At 42.1% G+C, this 7,342-nt stretch overlaps 1 long non-coding RNA gene across 1 annotated transcript; it reads right to left on the reverse strand.

Moving 5' to 3' along the window:
• Window positions 1-4,818: 4,818 nt before the first annotated feature.
• Window positions 4,819-6,351, reverse strand: LOC115161388 (uncharacterized). Its single transcript, XR_003869253.1, has 2 exons — window positions 5,380-6,351; window positions 4,819-5,275 (listed from the first exon to the last, which is right to left on the reverse strand). It is a non-coding gene; the product is annotated as an uncharacterized LOC115161388 (long non-coding RNA).
• Between the last annotated feature and the right edge of the window lie 991 nt (window positions 6,352-7,342).

The following is a 7,342-nucleotide window of genomic DNA, read 5'->3' on the forward strand; positions in this document are numbered from 1 at the left end:
TGACCCAAAAAACACCTCCAGGCTGTGTAAGGGCTATTTGACCAAGAAGGAGTGCTGCATCAGATGACCTGGCCTCCACAATCACCCGACCTCAACCCAATTTAGATGGTTTGGGATGATTTGGACCGCAGAGTGAAGGAAAAGCAGCCAACAAGTGCTCAGCATATGTGAGAACTCCTTCAAGACTGTTGGAAAAGCATTCTTCATGAAGCTGGTTGAGAGAATGCCAAGAGTGTGTAAAGCTGTCATCAAGGCAAAGGGTGGCTACTTTGAAGAATCTAATTTGAATACGTTTTATATTTCGATTTGTTTAACACTTTTTTGGTACTACATGTTTCCATATGTTATTTCAAAGTTTGTCTTCACTATTAATATACAATGTAAAAAAAACCTGTAAAAATAAAGAAAAACCTTTGAATATACACACACACACACACACACACACACACACACACGCACACACACACACACACACACACACACAGCTCTCCAGTAACATGGTTGGAGTAAAAACCTACCGGACGGTAGCAGTAACAGTGTTGGAGAGCCCTGCCATAGACCATCAAATACACAGACCCAATAACAAGTCATATGAATTGATCTCCATGCTAGATACAGTTTGGTACGTCAGAGTGACAAACAGCCAAACACATGATTAGAGGCAGCTAAGTACCAACTACCAAAAGGTGTGCGAAATTGTGAATTCTCCGGCATCTTTGCACATCCAGTTTAAATTTCCTACAACCGAGTTATGCATTGCTCAACCTGCAAGGGTAATCAAAACTCACTGTAAAAAATTGAAATTACAGTAAATTAACAGCAAAAAAGTTCCCCGTAAAAGTACTGTAAAACAATGGTTTACTGTAAATTAGAATTACATGTTGCTGTAGATGTACTACAATAACAGCAATTTGGTGCATTTTTATAGTACCTGTACACCTTTCTAATTACAATATATTATTGTGCTTCTATTTTACAGTAATTACTCATATGTATGACATTTACAGGATTTACTTGGAAACTCGAATTGCCGTCAACTTACTGTAATTTATTAGCCAGTATTTTTGCTGTAAAACTACAGTTCTGTTGTATGTGCTTTTACAGTAACATAAAATGTAGAGATTAAAATATGCCAATAGTACCGTAAACTTCTAAAACATTTGCATTACCAAAACAAGTAAACACAATACAAATATGTTCTTAAGCATGGTTTAATGTAAACAAACCAACAACAACAAAAAACTCCCCGTTGCTCGGTGGGAAATGCCAATAAACTATAGCCAAATGGGCTGCATCACAAACCTACACCTTTCCCCTAGCGCCTATCAAAAAGTGTAAATCTGAAAATGATTCATCAGGACAGAATACAAATTGTTAATCTTAACAGTATTGGTATGACTTCACTTCACAAAATCAAGGGTTTCCATTATAGCATTAGTTAGGATGGATGTAACCACTCCATCTACACAACTGAGAAGCATCTTCCTTTACAAATTGAACAATTACGTTTAATGATATTCTAGCATGTACGTGACATAAAAATTATAGTTTGTAACAAGCCTATTCTGCATTCAGTTAAAGCCATTTACATTTTTTTTTTACAACAAAAAAGGTTTCAAATGTATCAATCTTCAAAGTAAATCAACGTCATGAATAAGGAGCATGAATAACACTGTTCCTACACAGATAGTGACAGAATTACAGATAAGAAAGGCACTGGTGTACTGTACGTATCTTAGGTTTTGAAATAAAAAAATTACCTTTCAGACACAGGTAACTCAAAAATCACATTGCCTCGCTTTGAGCTCCAAAAAAAAAAAAAAACATGAATCTGGTTTCCTACTAAGAGGGGTAGTACTCCTACTACTCAACAGAGTTCTGTGCAACATGTCTACCTGGCCTTATCTTAGGAGGCAAGTCATTGCCTTAACTCCCAGGTTAAACACAGAGGATGTAGTTTTGGGAAGGGTAATTTGACTTTTTAAATTATGTGAGATTATGGTTAGAAAAGATATTCATGGATATGTTGTCCTATTCCCAGAGTTCCAATTATAGCCTTCTGAAAACGACATACTCAAGCTTTAATAAGGGTTACCTACTCAAATTGAGTAAATGCCAGACATTTCCAAACATCCAGAGTAGCATTACTTCCTCAACAATGTGTCAGTTTCAGTGCATACCAGATAATAAACAAACCAAACGTGCTTGAGCAGGTCACAATTGACTAAAATACATTTAAATACATGCCCAAGTGGAACTAGCCTATAACGGTGACTAACTCCATTCCGTACAAATTTGTGCAACCGCAGCATTCAAAACGAGGCTGCAATGAAAACTAATGGGACTGTAGCGACTGTGTTGGCATCAAAATCAAGGGTGTGAACTAAGTTCCGACTCAGCGTTGATTGACATGGTAATGGACTAATAGTATTCGAGAAAAGATTTTAAAAAACGGACCGCTCTGACGTGTCACTACGTAACGTACGGCAAGCATTTGCAACTCATTTTGTGCCGTACAGCCTCTTTCCACCAGGAGTAGCCCTTCTCTAGCAGATTAAAAACACACTTGACCATATACACCTGTAAGAAAACGTAATTTTTCTTGATTTTCTTCTGAATGACGATTAATATCATTATGGCTTATATTAAACTAATATTTCATGAGTAGGTTGCTAATTGCAATGTGGTCATCAATAACACAAACAATGAATCAATCATTAATGAATTGCATAAGACTGATGTGCAGAATCTTAAAAAGAATACCACTGTGCCAAACTTCTGATCTGCATTTACACAAGCAAACCTGCTGACAGAGCTTCTTTGTTCTTCTCACGTTTGCTGTGTTAACGTTTTGACATACCTTTGCTATGCCAACCTATTCACGAGTGCTGTGTGTTCAATAACTGAAGTGTGAAATCTCATGTGTGCAATAACCGCACGTCCTAAATTCTCACGTGTGCCATCTATTAAACTGATTTGCACATGACATGCTCTAACCCAAAATGAGATTCCTGCATGTCTATTTTTTCGGTTTTCTAAAAGACCAAAGTGCACAGCCTTTAAACATTACGTCACCAAACTGCTTTAGTTCTGAACTAGGGAAGGTTTTTGGACCGTTGGCTTCCCTGTAAACAGGTACTGACAAGAGGTCGCGACGAGAACGCTGATCCAACGCCTCCCAAAAAACTGATATGAATATAACAACTGCTAGGAATAAATCTATTGGAATAACTGTTGGGAATAAATCTACTGATTGGAATAAAAGCATCAAGGTTAATGAAAATATTGGTTGTACAAAGAAAATACTTACTAAATGTTCCGTGGGTGTGTGTGTGTGTGTGTGGGGGGAGGGGGGGGGTCTTCTTTCTACAGCTCCTGGCTGAGGCTGCACTTGGTACAGTACCAGTCACCACCTCCAATTCCAGGGACTGGAGACGGAACCAGGGCTGGAAGAACTCAAAATGTACCCACTCGTCAACGTCGTCCTCATCAAGCGGTGGCTTGATGTTTCGGCAGATGGCACAGTGCTCCCCCCCGGCAAGGTCTGCTACCTGGCACCTCAGTCTTGCGTTTCTTGTTCTCCTCTCTCTTCCTGTGCATGGTCCTCCTGCCTCCTGTGGATGGTCCTCCTGACTCCTGTGCATGGTCCTCCTGCCTCCTGTGCATGGTCCTCCAGCCTCCTGTGCATGGTCCTCCTGCCTCCTGTGCATGGTCCTCCTGCCTCCTGTGCATGGTCCTCCTGCCTCCTGTGCATGGTCCTCCTGCCTCCTGTGCAGCTCCTCCTGCGCAGTTCCTCCTGTGCTTCTCCTTCTGGATGAGCATTTCATTGAAGTCGTCAGCGGTAATGACCCGAGCTGTTAGGGGAAGTCCACGCCTCACGGTCGGCTGCTGAACAAACTTGTTTGCCAAGGTGGGAGGCGTCAGGATGTTTGCCAGCCTCACTGAGACAACTCCTGCAGCCACCAGGGGGTTGGTTGGGGTGACCTGCTTGCAGGTGGGACAGCACGCAGGGGATTGGGTTGATGTTGCTGGAATTGCGGTGTCCACTGCAGTAGGAGCTGCTAGGGTGGCTGCTGTGGGGGCTGCGGTGGGGGCCGCTGCGATCCTCACCATCTGGGTGTGGTCTTAGGACTTCTGGGTCGGGGGGGAAATCCCGACCTTCCTGAACCCACTCTTGATGTTTTCCCTGCTCACCGCCTTGGGGTAGGCCTGGTACAGCATGGCAGAGACCACATCCCCCCTGCACCAGGCTTAGGTGTGCCATGTTGGTGGTGAAAACCCACTTCAGGGGACAAAGACACTGATATCCATGATGGCAGCAACACCCCCTCCACCATGTTCTCCCGGCAGAACTTGACCACGTCCCTGGATGCCATGCGTCTTGTGCTGATCCATTATGAGGAGAAGGGGCCTCTCAGCAAGGGGGAGACTCCATAAAGGGCGTCCTTGGGACCCTCCAGGGAGTAGGAAGTACAGGGGAGGCACTGAGGTTGTAGAAGATAAGACGGGATACTCTCACACGCTGCATTCACGCAGTCATGCACAGTGATGTGCTCCCTGGTGGTGTTCTGTTGCTGATAAACATGCTTTCTGCCCTTCTGCACCGGCTCCCTGGACATGTCGCCGAACCCCGAATCGCAGTTAAAGATGAGGTGTGGCTTTTTCCCCCCCCTCCAAACCCGTACTTATTGAAGATAGGCTCGTAGATATTGAAAAAGCCCCCCCGATTGCCTCGGGAGTTGTCCCATGCACCCTGGCCCGTTCCAAGGTGTCTGGGATCCTGCTGGAGTTGGTGTTACAACTGTTGTTAGGTATTTCTTTTTTTATATTAATATTGCTTATTTAAATTGTATTCATTTATCAAGACATAATGGCAAATGCAAGTTAATTACTCATGAGTTCATCAATACAGTAGTTCATTCAATAGTACATTTTTTCACATCATTACTATCGTGACTCTCGAAAGCCGTGACTGCCGCAGTTTACTCTTGAAGCTAGCGTTAGCATAGCCTTAAACCTCTCTTCAAATTCGACACAAACCTTCAAACAGATATGTAATGAAACATTTGATAAAATCTTTATAGTGTTTTAAATATACATTTTAGAGAGAAGTTGGACAAATCAGGTGAAAAAAAAGCTGTTTCTCCATATAACATCTCCCCCTTTCACTATCACTCAGTAGCCTTCACTCCCCCCGCCACCATTTTTAAAAAGACCCGGCGAAGCTCCATTACCTGCAGAGACAGACAGCATGAAGGTCTCGTTGTTGATTTTGCTGGAAAGGGGAGAAATTGTGTTGTACATATTACAGTTGACCTAGAAGTATTACGTTTTTGGGGTGCTAAAATAAGGTCAAATGTACGGAACAGCGCGACGTACAAAAGTGCGTTAGACATGTAGATGAATTGTGTCTCTTCTTCTCCGCTAGCGTTCCGCTTTTGTTGCTGACAACCTCTGCTGTGGCGGTCTTCGAACCAGAGGATTTATTCCAGCAAAAATCTGTGAAAACAAAGAGCACATCCAGACAACGAGGATTATGTCCCGTGATGTCTTTAATAGTGTCTGAAGTGTGCTGCATTACCTCTGTACATTGTCCCCAGTTTAAATAACGGCTTCACATTGTGTTTATGCTCTGACAAAGGAGCCTTTCAAACTTAAACATATCTTGATTCAATTAACCTGCCAAACCAAGCGGTCATACAAAATACCTCAGTTTAAAGGCCCCCAATGGAATTCTCCAAAAGAAGAGGCATCTTTTCGTTTACCTTTGGATGTGTGAAGCCTCCTCTTGGTTCTGAAGATTGAAGGTGTAGAATAAGGCAACAAACAAAAAAAACAGCCAGCTCTGCCACAAAGTTGGAGTGGACCGACATCACAACCTCCACACTACCAGGGCTGATCTCAGAAGGTCTGTCATTACCATCACTCCCAAGCAATTTAAATTGGCTGATGCATCGGTTCAATTCCAAATATGTAAAACATGTCTCTTGATTGATTAAATGAACAGTGCAAGGTCAAAAGAGACAATGCCCTGGAAGAGTTCATGACCAAGGCAAGGAGGCAGTCCAGGCTGGCAGACATGGAAATATCTAAAGCTCATTAAATAGACAATTCATTTTGACATCCCATGTCTTTGTCATTAGCTTCTATGTACTGTGCAAGTTCTTTATAGGACTGGGTTCAAGTTCTTGTTTAACTAGATTTGTGTATTTGACTCAAAGGTTGCACTCTCAATTGTCACAATAGACAAAAATATGCAATCCGGCTAAAATTTTCCACAAAGCCACCCCCCAATACTTTTATTTGTTTTTACCTTTATTTAACTAGGCAAGTCAGTTAAGAACAAATTCTTATTTACAATGACAGCCTCTGGGGAACAGTGGGTTAACTGACTTGTTCAGGGGCAGAACGACGGATTTTTACCGTGTCAGCTCGGGGGATTCGATCCAGCAACCTTTAGGTTACTGGCCCAATGCTCTAACCACTAGGTTACCTGCCGCCCTTTTATCTCCAGCTATGGCACATAAATCACCTCTCAAAACACATCAATCTGCTAAAACAATACCATCATCTAGCTCCTTAAGATCTCTTAGCAACAGGTTAAAAACGCATTCCTGTCCAAAATTGTTAAAATCTTGCTCTCTGCACAGGACTAGTTGCATGTGACCTGTTCTAATGTCACCTGAAGTAAGATAAGCACAAAGTACTTGCTTTCTCTTTTTCCCCTGATCCCAAAGGATTTACAACCTCTAATGCATCTGGATATAGTATTAAGGCTAAAGATGATGCTTCTGTTTTAAATAGAGCATTGTCTGGCAATATTCTGTCCATCCCAAATATCTTGAAAGATTTCCTTATCAGAAATGTGAGCGTGTGCTTTCTCATACCGTGTCTTGAATGTCTCTGACTCAGAAAAGGGCACCAAGTGCTTTATCTATAGGGACATACTGGACAAAGTACTCTTTCCCAGATGACGTATTGCCTAAATACAAAAGCACAGGTTCAACAAAATTTAAAGTGTTTTTTTTAAAAATGGGTCTTCCCCGAAAGCTGATCTGTTCGTAAAGAAACCATTAGAGGCCTTGAGAAGAACTTCCTTTTGGAGCTCTTCAAATAGATGTCATTCTCAGGAATACCAAGTACACACAACTGCTCCTTGAGCTTTGAAAGAAGATATCATTGACATAAATATCTTGAAATTCTTCAGTAATAGACAGACAGAGACAGGTAACAAGAACTTTGCCTGAAGCTTTAAATAAAACAGTAACATTATTATTTTTGTTGTTGAAAAGAGAGCTTCATCAACACTGTCCAAGGGGCCGCCTGCCTCTCTAGGTCCTCG

This window comes from Salmo trutta, chromosome 24 (assembly GCF_901001165.1).
Source record: "Salmo trutta chromosome 24, fSalTru1.1, whole genome shotgun sequence".
In the NCBI taxonomy this organism is placed as follows: Eukaryota; Metazoa; Chordata; class Actinopteri; order Salmoniformes; family Salmonidae; genus Salmo; species Salmo trutta.